The sequence below is a fragment of the Hibiscus syriacus genome, unplaced genomic scaffold (assembly GCF_006381635.1).
Source record: "Hibiscus syriacus cultivar Baekdansim isolate YM2019G1 unplaced genomic scaffold, ASM638163v2 tig00112215_pilon, whole genome shotgun sequence".
In the NCBI taxonomy this organism is placed as follows: domain Eukaryota; kingdom Viridiplantae; phylum Streptophyta; class Magnoliopsida; order Malvales; family Malvaceae; genus Hibiscus; species Hibiscus syriacus.
The window spans coordinates 3664724-3679235 of NW_024063268.1; positions in this window are offsets into that span (position 1 = coordinate 3664724).

The window sequence follows — 14512 nt, forward strand, 5'->3', positions numbered from 1 at the left end:
TCCTTACATAATCAAAATAAAAAAAATGGACAAAGAATTTCTCATCTTCCAACTTTTTCCTTGCATTTTTCCAAAAATTACAATATGTTGACTTTAATATAACAATCTCAATTTAACATGAGAAATAAATCTTAAATATGATGATCCGTGTTAAATTCTACTAAAATAAAAATATGGAAATGACATTATTTACCTTTTAATGTTATTCTTCAAAATTTCCTAAATTTTCTTTTTGATCTGATTATCCGAATATTTTACCAAACTTTATCACTTTTTATCTTTTAATACAAATTTCGGATAAAAAATTTGATTCCTAGGAAAACTTCATTCATGGGGTGAACTATTCATTTACGGGATAACATTTTTTGGAAAATTACCACTTTGGTCCTTAAACTTTTCCATAATTTGTACTTTGACTACTAAACTTTCAAAAATTACATTTTGGTCACTTGCCAAAATTTTGGGGATATTACAACTCTCCCCGTTAAGAAAATTCGTCCTCAAATTTTCAACAGTACTTGATCCAAAAGGTGAGAAAACATGTTCTCATATTTACTTCTCTTTTTCATATTACTTCTTCGACTTTATAATTTCACGAAAGAACTTTTACCAGTGAGATATGAGAACGTTGAGAAATATTCGAACGATATATCCTGAGAATTGATACATGAAACACATTATGAATCATATTCGTTTCTAGAGGTAAAGTTAGTTGATAAGTCACCGGACCAACTCTATTCACAATCTAATACGGACAGATAAATCTTGGATTCAGTTTTCCTTTTTGTATGAAACTTAATTCTTTCATCCATAGTGATACTTTAAGGAATACTTTTATCATCCACTTGATATTCAATATATTTTTCTTTCAAATCTGAATACGAGTTTGTCAATCAGTAGCAATTTGAAGTTTAGCTTGTAAAAGTTTCACTTTGTCTTCTCATTCCTTGATTAAATCAGGACCCACTACATCTTGATCTTTGAGTTCATAACAGTTCAATGACATTCGTCATTTCCTTATTTATAAAATTTCATAGGGAATCATCTTAATATTCATCTAATAACTATCATTATAAACAAACTTTGCTAAAGGCAAATACTTTTCCCATGATTCTTTGAATCCAATTACACTTGCCCTTAACATATCTTCTGGAACCTGACTAGTTCTCTCAAACTGTTCATCCGTTTAAAGATGAAAACAATATTAAAAATTAAGTCGAATTCCCAAGGTTTAACATAAAGATTTCCAAAATTCTTTAAATAACCCTTGGATCCTTATCGAGATAAACATTTCATATAATAAAATAATTCACTTATTATACCATTCACTGTACTTTTCTATAGAATGATCAATTTGGACTGAGATGATATGCGTTCACTAAGATAATTTACCAACAATATCCTAGATTGAATCCTTCTTGTTGGGTGTTAAATATAGTCTTGTAATAAAGTCTATCAGACTTAATTTTAAAGTCTTTGGTTTTACCTTTTTTTTACTTGTTCAATCCTTGACAGACACTTTTCATCCTTTCTTTGAAGATCTTATATTCGATCCAATAGTATAGATTTTATTCTCAATTCTATGATCACTGCACAATTTTCCTTTTATTGATAATTGAGCCACCAAAGCTCTTAGAACAGAGAATGTCTTCCCACTTAACACATCAGCTACTACGTTAGCCTTCCCTGGACTGTAGTTGATAACCAACTTATAATCTTTAAGAAGTTTAATCTATCTCATTTGTATCAAATTTTAATCATTTTTATTCGATAAATACTTCAAATTTTTGTTCCCTTATGATCGATGTAAATGTATCATCACTCACAAAAATATAGTGACAATATATCTTCAAAGCAAGTACAATAACTGCTAACTCTAGATCATAAGTTAGATAATTTCTTTCATGAATCTTAAGTTTTCTTGAAACATAAACCATGACTTTACTTCTTGCATTAATACGCACATCAAACCATTATGAAATGCATCATTATAAAACACATAATCCTTATAAAATGGTTTGTTTTTCATAATTTCCTTATTCTGACAGTTTGTGCTACTTGTAAATAAGTAATATTATGTATTAAACTACACACTTAAAAATTATTCCATTTATACCATTATAAACTAGACTCGAATAAAAATCTAACCATATAAAGTAATCTTTCTAATCCATCTTACAAAATCTGTTTTGAGCAGGATCTGCTGCCCCGATGTCTGACCTATCATCCGTTAAAAATACATATCTTCTAACATACAATATGAAATCGGTTTTTGTCTATTTTATGTGAAACTAGATTGACATACAATTCCAACGGTATAAGAATAACCTTCTAATACCTTCTATAGAGTTTATAGCTATTTTCCAAAGTTACTTTCAAGATCATAGAATTTGGCAGATTTTACAATTCTGTATCTTTAGCTTATTCATAAAGTCACATAACATTTAGGAGTCACTTCTTAACATAGTAACTCTGATTTTGATTACACTAGTACTGAAACTTCTATCAATATCCTTTTCCTTAATAATTTGGTAAGTGGAGAGACGATCATCAAGAAGTTCTTTACAAATTTTGATAATAATCGGCGAGTTCCACAAAACTCTAAACTTCAAAAACATTCTATGGAGTTCTCTATTCATGAATAACTTGTACTTTCTTGGAATCCATTCTTATTCCTTATACAAAAATGACATGGCTAATAAAAGCAATTTTTGATGACCCAAAATCCACACTTTAACAAATTAACACATAGGTTTTTATCTCAGAGAATTTGGAGTATTATACGATGATGCACGTCATGATCTTTCTTAGTCTTCGAGTAAACTAAATTATCATAAATTGTACCACTACACTTGATCCCAATATGATTAAAACACTCGATTCATCAAATCCATAAGCGTTGCTTGAGTGTTTATTGACCCAAACAACATAACTACTAATTCTCAATGTCCTTATCAATTCCTGAAAATAGTCTTATGAATATGTTCTTCTTTAACCTTTAACTAATAATATCTTAATCAAATATTAATCTTAGAAAACACTGATATGCCTTTTAAATAATCAAAGAGTTCGTCGATTGTAACACCCATTTTTCGTAGACGTCCCTATACATGAGTCATAAATGTCACTTGTCTTTTAAAATGTTTATGTACTTGAAAACTAGTAAATTTGATTTCTTTAAATAAAACGGTTTAATAAATAAATAAAACTCTACTATAACATGTGTTAAAACCCATATTAAAACAGTACGAACTCATTTTCATGTATACATGCCAACTAGAAACTTAAAACAACAACAATATGTCATTACTGATAACAGTAAGTAATCTTCGATGATTGATGTCAAGATCAGCTCCTTACTCCACTGCTCCTTTTACCTACGCGTGAAAATCATCACACGCTAAGTATACACTTAGTGAGCGTAAGAAGAGTAAGTAAAACATTATAAAGCATAAGTAAGCCATAAAATATCAAAATACGAATTAAATCGTATAAAATGTATATAAACATAAAACTGACTTGATAAGCCAAATTTTCGTCACATAACCTGTGAATCATTTTTATTCATAGCATACTTATCAATCATCTATTTAAAAATATCCATTCACGACCCAATGTATGACAGATAAGAATGCAAGGTACATAAAGTGCACATAAGTGTTAAACGAAAGTATATGTACCGTAGTAACAACAACACTATACTAATATCAAATGATAATTCACAAACTCATTATGAACACCATCAATGCACATATAGTGCTGAAAGTACGCAAATGTACTAATACGAAAATTCAACAAATGCATTAAACAAAATCGATCGATAACCACCTTATTCAAGGTATTAACAAGTTCTTATTATGAACACCATCATTGCGCACATAGTGCCATAGTACACAAAGTACTGGTACTAAAATGCAATAATGCATTAAAAAAATTGATCGATAACCATCATACTCAAAGTATGTTGAAATGCACCTATGACTCTCAATGTACATACAATAGGTTGTTATATCCCAAAACACAAATTAAAAATTTATTCTGAAATACCAATATATGTTAAATATAAGGATTCATTAATGGTAAAATTGTCATTTTTTAAATAAATGAGTTTAAAATTCATTTAACCTTAAATACATGATAAATTAACATGAAATTAAGGAGAAATTTCATGAAAGTTGGGTATTTTTCAGCCCTTTATCCGTGAGCTTCATGGAACAAGGTGAAAAAAATTATTTTGCATTTTCAAGAAATTTCCTTTGGATTTTTGATCAAGTTGTGAAATAGAAAACTGTTATCATTTGGTACCATTATTACATCCTAATATTGCTTGTGTTCAAAGATCCTAAATTCTAGGGTTTATGTTCATGTTAGGGTTTTAAGAAATGATGATGGATTTTGATGTTATTTAGGTTGTAGAATCATTTACAAGCTTGATTGATGAATAAAAACACTTATACAAGACTATTCATGCTCATGTTGATTTCGACCTAACCCTAAATTTGGGAACAGATTATAATTTAATGAAATTAAGTTAGGGTTTTAATTTTAGAGGTATTGAAATATTGAATCAAGGTTGATTTCATGCTCGAATCAAGTGAAAACCTTGAAACCCTAACCCCTATAGTGTTCGACCATAAGGAAGAAATTAGAGAAAATTTGTGAAAAAATTCCTAAGCTTAGAAATGATTTGGAATTTCTACAAGCTTTAGAAAAATTTGGGTCAATTTGTAATTTTGTGAATGTTGGGAACCTATTTGAAAAATATAAAAAGTTATGGGGTTCATGTGTAATTTTTAAATAGTTGTTGTACTATACTTGAAATTTATGTTAGAGTGTTGAAATTGTTGTTAGAATGTGAAATTGGGTTATTTTGGGAAGTTAAGAAAGTTTAGTATAAAATCATAAATATGGAAAAGCTGGGAACTTAAATGAAAGTGTTATGTGAAGTTTGGATAAATTTGATAAAAAGGAGTTGGAATGGTCAGCTTGAAGTGATAAAGTCAACATTTATGCTTTGACATGGAAATTATATCAAATGAGCATCGAAATGTTTTTGGAATTTATTTTCCATTGTAGGCCTATGTTAGTGAGATTCTAACATGTGGTTTGAAATATATGTCTTATAATGATGTTCATTTACATATTATTGAAGTCTATATCAAGCAAAATTAGAGTTAAGGATGAATGTGAATTTCTAAGGATAGTTTGTAAGCTATGGACGTCAGGTGAGTGCATATTTAATTCATCATTTGCAACACCAAACTCAAAAATTAGCCAAAATCACAAAAAATAATCGAAACAAAACATTTGAAAGCTTACACACGACGGGGAAAAGGGAAACGATGGCAATATAGTGGCCCACCGGTTGGGTTTTGAGCGCACGGGAACGAGATGGCTAGCTAAGGTGGCGGTGCGGTGAACCGATGTCTAGGCTGGCTGAAATTCGTAATGAACTGAGGCGACAAGGGGTTTCAACGAAGCTTTTAACGTATCTCCCCGACGAACAGCGACGGTTGGATGAGAGTAGCTGGCAAGGGTTGGTTCGTAATGGTCTGGCACGCCTAATGGGGGTAGCGGTGACCTGTACTACTGATTAAAGCAGTGAGCAACGAGGATGGTAGCCAAACGATCTCTCTCTCTCTACGCGATGAACGATGGCCTAAATGGATGATCTAAGGTCAGGGTTGGATCGCTGGTTTGATGAGTCCGATGGTGACGGTGGTGCACTCGATCGTCATCCAGAGGTGGTTGGCCGGAGGGGCGACAGGGATGGCTTGGTTTGGGGTTTCACAAGGGGTTTAGTTATGGGTATTTTCATACCTGAACCAAATTGGCTGGCCAGAGGGGCGATAGGGATGGCTTGGTTTGGGGTTAGGATTTCATAAGGGTTTAGTTATGGGTATTTTCATACTTGAACCCAATATATATATATATATATATATATATATATATATATATATATAATATAAATAAAGCTCAAATGCCCTAGCTAATGGCTAAGGCGTGATTATTCATCACCCTATGCAATAGGGTTCAAAACCCCTTAACCCCAACTCTATTTATTTATTTTCAACAGACCAACAAATTGAAAAAATTCAGGACTAAGTCCCTGAACTTCCTAGATTTTTTAAACTAGTCCAAAAATTTTCAGAAACTTACAGTTTAATCCTTAAAAATTCAATTAATTTATTCAATAAATTTATATTGAAAATTGTGGGTGTGACATATGGATTCCTAAACGGCACCATTTAGGAGCTAGGACAACAATGTTTTGGTGTGTAGGTATAATAGCATTCTTGGCCATCTGAGTTTTGTAAGCTATTTGTTTCAGTCACTAATTAAAATTCTTATTTTTAATATGGACTTTAAATTTTAGGCGCGTTGTATTTGGTCACTGACTTAATTTTATGGATTTTACATGTTTAACACCTGTTAATTTAGTTTCTTTCGATTTAGTCATAAATTAAAGTGTATAATCACATCTTTGGCGACTGTTTTTTTGTTATTTGTTTATTTTAGCTCATGAATTATTAATATTTATATTTTAGTTCTCTTTGTTTCTATACATATAAATATATTATTTATTTCATTAAATATTGCATAAAAATGTGTTATATACTAATGTATGTAATTATACTCTATTAAAGGTGATTTTTGATAAACTTTATTAGATATATTTTATAAAAAAGGCTTTGTATTATTTCTTTTCTTTTCAAGGCCTCTTGTTATTCGACTAATCTCTAGAAGACCTCCAAAAACCTGGAGTGCCCTTTCGAGGGTTATTCGAATAAAATTAATATTCTATGGTTACTCGATATTTATTTATATTCTATTATTTCTAAAAAAATAGTATGTAAAATATGTTTAAGTTTGAATAATGATATATAATTTTTTAAAGTGGAATTATTATAATAAATACATATTTTTTTGTTTTGTTTTTGTTATCTTAGTTTATCTAAATTATTTGTTATATTACGAGGATATTTCATTATGTTTATGTCAATTATTATTGTTGCATTCATAAATCATGTATTGTTTTCTTGTTTTCTAAAAGATTATCAAAGGCAATGCTGTCTTACGTTGTGGGTTAACGAAATTACATTCAACATGACTGAATTTCAATTTATGTTAATTTACGTAGTAAGGGAACATGTTTTTTTAAACAAAACCTAGTGAATTAAATTATTTCTTAGTCAAATATTTTACAAAGAAATTCACTCTTTTCAAAAATTTATTCATCAAAATAAAAGGATATTAATTTAAATTTTGGATTTGAATATATAATTTAACTACTTAGATAACATATAACCGAGAGGTACCGATTACGGGTGTTGTGGAGGTAATTACCCTTCCACACACGTAATAAACTCTTAAATCCTTAAAAACAAATTTCTGGTAATACACAACCCAATTTGTCTTTAAAATGATTTTTCTTAATATTTTTTAAAAAAAAATTTATTATTCGACCTACCTAACTCAAATGTTGTTGATGACTCCAAATTTCAAATTGAACCAAAATAAAGTCACAATTATTTTAAATTTGATTTTTGATAAAAAAAATAGTTATAACACTCATATTTTTTGTTAAAAATTTGATGATAATTTGAGCTGAACGTTAATATATTGATTAGGATATGATAAAATTTGAATCTAGGACCATTTGAGTTGTATTTTGGATCAACTTTCCATTTATATTATGCTGTCAAGTTGGTGCTTTAAGCCTAATACCGCAGAGCGGCCAATAGACATCGTTAAATATATGATTTTATCATATCTCAATCAGCATATTAACGTTTAACTTAGTGGAAAATGACGAGTTTGAAGCATATGAATAGTCGGATGGTCATTTTGTAACTTTAATAATCGAGGGACTAAACAAAACAATCTGATAGGGAAGCGGTGGCAGGTTAATGAATGTTGCTCTTGTTGAAGAATCAAACCTAGAAAGCTCTAGACTCAATGAAGAACAATGATGATGAATAGAGAAGGTGGTGGCAATAGCTAGGGTTCTTTTAGGGTTTCTTTGAGGTGCTGAAAACAAGGTAAGAAACAATATTAGAACAAGATAAACAAAAGATAAAGAAATTGAAAATAAAATAAGATAACCAAGAAATCAAAAGATCTCCCTTATGAAGGTGAACGGTAAAGATGATTGATGACGTGGATGGATATGCGGAAAATCGATGGATAATGTCCTATCGAGCCCTCCTAGTCGCAATGAAAAGGCAAACACGATAATATGGCTCTAACCAACCCTCCTAGTCGCGATGAAAAGGCAAATTGGAGTGTGAAGATTAATCTCCCTCACAAGAACTTGAAAGAACTCAAGGAGAAGACGCTTCGAAGGCACAAGGCAATCAGCACTTGTAAAACAAAACTCTCGTTGATACATTCATCACAAGGCTCACATCAAAGGAAGAAGTAATAACTCTTCCAAATGATCCACTCGTCCAAGCATTGGAAAAGAAGATCAGAACAGAAGCAGACTTACGATGACTTTTTGAATGGGATCCTGATCTTATTTAGTCAAGATGTCTTCTGTATATACAACCTTCTGTCTCTTATCTTTCCAACGGTTCTTGAATCGCATCAATCCGATATCGGGAACTCAAGATATGGCTATTTTACTGAAGACGGTGCATGCAGAAAATCCTATACGGGATTAATATGGGATTTTGTAAATATTACGAATTTTCAATATTTTTATTGATTATTTGTAATATAAATTAATATAGGATGATACATTATCTTTTAGGATTAGATTTATTATTTTATTAGGAATTAAGGTTGGGTTAAAAATATTATCTTTAGTTATTATTATTTTATTAGGAATTAGAGTTAAGATATGTTTAGTTTATTATTATTTTATTCATTAGTTATTTAGGACCTTTAGAACTCAGCCCCTATATAAAGGAGGCTTCATTAAACTTTGTAATTCAAGATTTCTTTGATTAATAATACAACGAGAGTTCGTTTTTGCAAGTGTTGATTGTCTTGTGCCTTCGAAGCTTCTTCTCCTTGAGTTCTTTCAAGTTCTTGTAAGGGATATTAATCTTCACACTCCAATTTTCCTTTTCATCGCGACTAGGAGGGTTGGTTAGAGCCATATTATCTTGTTTTCCTTTTCATTACGACTAGGAGGGCTCGATAGGACATTATCCATCAATTTTCCGCATATCCATCCACGTCATCAATCATCTTTACCGTTTACCTTCATAAGGGAGATCTTTTGATTTCTTGGTTATCTTATTTTATTTTCAATTTCTTTATTTTGTTTATCTTGTTCTAATATTGTTTTTTACCTTGTTTTCAGCACCTCAAAGAAACCCTAAAAGAACCCTAGCTATTGCCACCATCTTTTCTATTCATTCATCATTGTTCTTCATCGAGTCTAGAGCTTTCTAGGTTTGATTCTTCAACAAGAGCAACATTCATTAACCCGCCACCGCTTCCCTATCAATTGATATCAGATTTGGGTCGATTCTTGGAAAGAAGCAAGCAATATTGCTTGTTCTTGCACACAAAACCGTCAAGGTATCCCAACGGAGCTAGTCCAGAAAAGATTCATCGTTTCAGGTTCTTTTTATTTAATTTTAATTTAGATTCAAATCATTCTTGTTAGTTTGCTATTTTTTAAAAAAAACAAAAAAAGCCAAAATTTCAAAAAAAATTGCAAACGAAGGTATTTAGGGCTGATTTTCTCCAGATATAATATTCATCCTAATATAAATATCTAGTCCGAAATTCACCCAAATCGGAGTTCATTAGAGCCTTCAAATACGTTCTTCAAGTTTCATCGGCATATTCGGTCTAGGATCTTGTCGAATTTCTTGAAAATTCTACAGGAGGAATTTCGTGGTGAAAATTTCCATATTGAAACTTCATATATTTAAGATCATTTACACAAAAAAATCAGAATATTTGGAGATCAAGAACACCTTCGAACAAAGCGATCAAGAAAAATAGATTGTTTGAGGACTCACCGTTCAACAGAGTCCACTGGATACTACTGAAGGTATTGGTTCTGAAATTTTACAGGTGGTTTCTTGACGCATCGAAAGACATTAAAGAATTATACCAAAAATTTTGGACACCGGTAACCCCCTGAAAAATGTTGCTCAAGTTGATCCAGCGTTTTCCAGGTTTCTGGGTTGGTTCTTTTTTTTTTCTTTGACTCTTAGTACTTTAAGTTCTTTTGTTTTTTCTTTTTATTGTTCTTGTGCATTATCTAACACATTATCTTTCTTGTGTTAGTAGGACTAAAGAGTTTGCATACTTATTCCTTCTTTGCATTCTCGTTCTCTTGGAGTCAAACCCTTGTTTGGCCTCTTAGAACTTTTAAGTTTTTACTTATCGCATTTGCTAGTAATCAAACTCCGATACGAACTGTGGAAGACTACTTGGTAAAGTGAGTTTTAAAGAGTACAAGATCGGCTTACTTGCCTCTCGTTGTGTTACTTTCTTGGAGTGACTTGTGAGGTTTCTTGCTTTGTTGAATTTTCGTCCTTTTATTTTTATTTTACTTTAAAATTTCTTTTGAGTGTTATGATTTCAAGATAGGCGACAATAACAACAAGACACTTACGGCTATCTTAGCCACACTTACCCGACTCACGACTCAAGTTGAAAGATTTGATGAAATCGTGAGAGAACGAAAAAAACCAAAACTGGATCTACCAAACCAGAATCCAAGATCAAACAATGCTGAACTTTTGGTACCGGGCGAGAACAACCACGTTTTCAAGCACCCAAACTCTTTGCAAAACCAAAGTTCACGATCCCGTCTTTCAAAGGAGACAATGATCCAGACAGGTACATCTAATGGGAAGGAAAAGTTGATCTCATGTTTGCATACCATGACTGCCCCCAAGCTAAACAAGTTCACCTCATTACCACACAATTCGAAGGATATGCTCGAACTTAGTGGATGCAAACAAGGAAAAAGATCCAGAACTTCCAAATTCCAACAATCACTTCTTGGAGCAACCTCAAACAAACCATGAGGAAGTGATTCCTACCGACACATTATACACGAGAAGTTAAACTACGACTAGACCGACTTCGACAAGGTAGAAGTTCAGTTGAAGAGTACTATAAGGAGATGCAGTCCTTACTCAATAGGGCTAACATAACCGAAAAAGAAGAGGTCACAGTGTCAAGATTCATCGTCGGCTTAAACTTAAACATCATTGATCTTCTTGATCTACAAGGGTACGAAAACCTTGAAGACGCACTAAAGAAATCAATGACAATCAAAGCACAAATCCAAAGGAGATCTCGATTAAGTGAACATTACCAAGGTAATCCTTCAAATCCTTCCTCATCTTCTACTCCATCTTCACTAAAAAAGGCAAGAGATGACAAACCTGACAAGGAGAAAGAACGACCAGTAAAGAATGACACACTTCTAGTCCCTAAAGATCAAATGATAATTTGTGAGGAGGTACGGAAAGCAAAAAAAGAAAAAGTTGAGAAAGAGGCAAAAGCAAAAGAGGTCACTAGTTATAAAAGCCAAAAGAATAATGACACATGGGAGGTGAGTGAACCTAAATGTGAGAAGAAAAAGTGACTCAAAATCTATGTGTGAGCACAAAAGAATTAAGAGAGAACCTTCTTTACAAATAGCCTTGCATCCTTGTTCACTTTAGGGAATCAATTGTTTCGATTTCTAACATTAACAAGGATTTGCCTAGTGTGTTTTCATCTCTTTTACAGGATTTTCGAGAAATGTTAGGTGATCTACCTAACGAACTACCACTGAAAAGAGGAAAACAACGCCAAACCAATCTAATTCAAGGTTCCATCATACCTCGTCAAACATATAATCTCGAAGAAACCAAAGAGTTGGATTTGTTACAAAAAAGGCTATATCCAGGAAAGCCTTAGTCGTGACGCCATCTTAATGACGAAACATGATTTGAACAACTCTACAGGCTTTATAGTTCGTGCACAAGAAATCCATGTAAATGATGAAATAGTAAAAGCAACACGAGACTGGCCCACACCATCTTCCATAGCCAAGAGTTGTCGAATAATATTAAATGACCCTCCTGACGGGTTACCACCTGAAAACCCTAATCACTATGCCATATCAATGAAGAGTCATGATTTACAGGAGTCCAAAGGTAAGTATTTTATTACTCATTTTAATGACATTGTAACATACTTATTCTCCTTCTTACAAGGTAAGGCTCGTGAAGTTGTCATCCATACTAAACACAAATCCTTTAAGTGCGTAGCTGACCGAGGTAAGCAAAACACATTAGACGATCCACTACCACGAAGGTATACTCTTAAGCATGCTACTATTCCAAGAATTGAACATATAAAAAATGTATATCATGATAACTCGGATATTTCTGATATTTCTACCCATACTTTTAAAAGTACTTTTAATGAGTTTTATCTTGTATATGAGTTTCCTTGCCAACTAAACAGGTTCTACAATCCACAAATCTCCTGTCGAGAATTATTAATTCATGAACCACACTTAGGAGACTTAAGAGATTACTTTAACAAACCAGTTGACATGTTTTTAAACACTCATTCTCACCACACTAATAAAACCATGGAGAAATTATCTGAAGAAATCATACAGAAAGCAAACAGTGGTCGACACCATGTTGAATTTCAACCTAAACATCATATTACAAGACTTGTATGCAAAAGAGGATTTCAAGACTACAAGAAATCATTTCCTACAAAGAATAAACCTCGACTGAAACGCATAAAGACATATCACATTGATCCTGGTAAATGTTTCACAAGTTTTCCTTTCAACACATCTAAGTCTCTTTCTCTTGGATTTTTAGATTCAAGGTTGAATCCTTTTGAGGAGTGGGGGAATGATACATGCACAAGAGTCCATAATACATGCTTCTTTGGACTAATGTTTCTACTCGAACCTATTAGAAGAACAAAGTCTCGAAGATTCAAAGCATATCTATTCGGTAAGTATAATGTGAATGAATCATTAAACGATTCTAATGTTGCTCCCTTTAATGTTTCAGATTCGAGGTCGAATATTTTTTAAGAAAGGGAGGATGATACATGCATCACAAGGCTCACATCAAAGGAAGAAGTAATAACTCTTCCAAATGATCCACTCGTCCAAGCATTGGAAAAGAATATCAGAATAGAAGCAGATTTACAACGACTTTTTTAATGGGATCCTGATCTTATTTAGTCAAGATTTCTTCTGGGGATACAACCGTATGTCTCTTATCTTTCCAACGGTTCTTGAATCGCATCAATCCGATATCGGGAACTCAAGATATGGCTATTTTACTGAAGACGGTGCATGCAGAAAATCCTATTGGATTAATACGGGATTTTGTAAATATTACGAATTTTCAATATTTTTGATTGATTATTTGTAATATAACTTAATATAGGATGATACATTATCTTTTAGGATTATATTTATTATTTTATTAGGAATTAAGGTTGGGTTAAAAATATTATCTTTAGTTATTATTTTATTAGGAATTAGAGTTAAGATATGTTTAGTTTATTATTATTTATCATTAGTTACTTAGGACCTTTAGAACTCAGCCCCTATATAAAGGAGGCTTCATTAAACTTTGTAATTCAAGATTTCTTTGATTAATAATACAACGAGTGATAGGGAAGCGGTGGCGGATTGAGGAACGTTGCTCTTGTTGAAGAATCAAACCTCGAAAGCTCTAGACCCAATGGAGAATAATAAGGAATGAATAGGGAAGGTGACAACAAAGCTAGGGTTCTTTAGGGTTTTATTTAGGTGCTGGAAACAAGATAAGAAACAAGATTAAAACAAGATAAATAAAATATAAAGGAATTGAAAATAAATAAGATAGCCAAGAAATCAAAAGTTCTCCCTTATAAAGGTGAACGATAAAGATGATTGATGACATGGATGGATATGCGGAAAATTGATGGATAATGTCCTATCGATCCCTCCTAGTCGCAATGAAAAGACAAACACGATAATATGGCTCTAACCAACCCTCCTAGTCGTGATGAAAAGGCAAATTGGAGTGTGAAGATTAATCTCCCTCACAAGAACTTGAAAGAACTCAAGGAGAAGAAGCTTCGAAGGCACAAGACAATCAGCACTTGCAAAAACGAACTCTCGTTGTATTATTAATCAAAGAAATCTTGAATTACAAAGTTTAATGAAGCCTCCTTTATATAGGGCTGAGTTCTAAAGATCCTAAATAACTAATGAATAAAATAATAATAAACTAAACATATCTTAACTCTAATTCCTAATAAATAATAATAACTAAAGATAATATTTTTAACCCAACCTTAGTTCCTAATAAAATAATAAATCTAATCCTAAAAGATAATGTATCATCCTATATTAAGTTATATTACAAATAATCAATAAAAATATTGAAAATTCGTAATATTTACAAAATCCCGTATTAATCCCGTATAGGATTTTCTGCATGCACCGTCTTCAGTAAAATAGCCATATCTTGAGTTCCCGATATCAGATTGATGCGATTCAAGAACCGTTGGAAAG